At 43.3% G+C, this 534-nt stretch overlaps 1 non-coding gene across 1 annotated transcript; it reads left to right on the top strand.

The window, feature by feature from the left end:
* Positions 1-227: 227 nt before the first annotated feature.
* On the top strand, positions 228-321 carry trnai-uau (transfer RNA isoleucine (anticodon UAU)). Its single transcript has 2 exons — positions 228-265; positions 286-321. It is a non-coding gene; the product is annotated as a tRNA-Ile (tRNA).
* Positions 322-534: the final 213 nt, after the last annotated feature.

Raw genomic sequence — 534 nt, 5'->3', positions numbered from 1 at the left:
AAATTCATTAAAATAACAATACATTACACAAAAAATAAAACACGTCTACGGCGAGAATCTATGGAGTCTCAATAACTGAAGGCTTCTGGCAGAGAGCCGGCAGAGACACGATGGGTTGAAAAGCTTCCTTCTGTGTTGAATGATTCGATGATTCTTTGTCTTCTTCCTTGTAAGACAGGTAGGACAGGCAGCTGTATGATGGGAGCACAAAGACCACAGGACATGCAGCTCTAGTGGCGCAATTGGTTAGCGCGCGGTACTTATATGACAGTACAGGCTTGGGAAATGCCGAGGTTGTGAGTTCGAGCCTCACCTAGAGCAGCCGAGGATTTTGCATGTGATGTTTTTACTTTTCAGAGTCTGAGGCCGTTTTCTATTTATCCATTTCTCTTGTCTATTCCGCCATGTACCACGGTGCTTTCTGTCTCTCTCGTTGCAGTTATCTCAATGTGAATCTGTGGATTATATCTGAATGAATACCCGTGCCTTTTGCCCACATGAAATAAATGAGGTGATCAAACAATTCTTCATCTG

Source organism: Pristiophorus japonicus, unplaced genomic scaffold (genome assembly GCF_044704955.1).
Source record: "Pristiophorus japonicus isolate sPriJap1 unplaced genomic scaffold, sPriJap1.hap1 HAP1_SCAFFOLD_136, whole genome shotgun sequence".
Taxonomy (NCBI): Eukaryota; Metazoa; Chordata; class Chondrichthyes; family Pristiophoridae; genus Pristiophorus; species Pristiophorus japonicus.
This window is presented reverse-complemented; position numbering and strand designations above follow the sequence as displayed.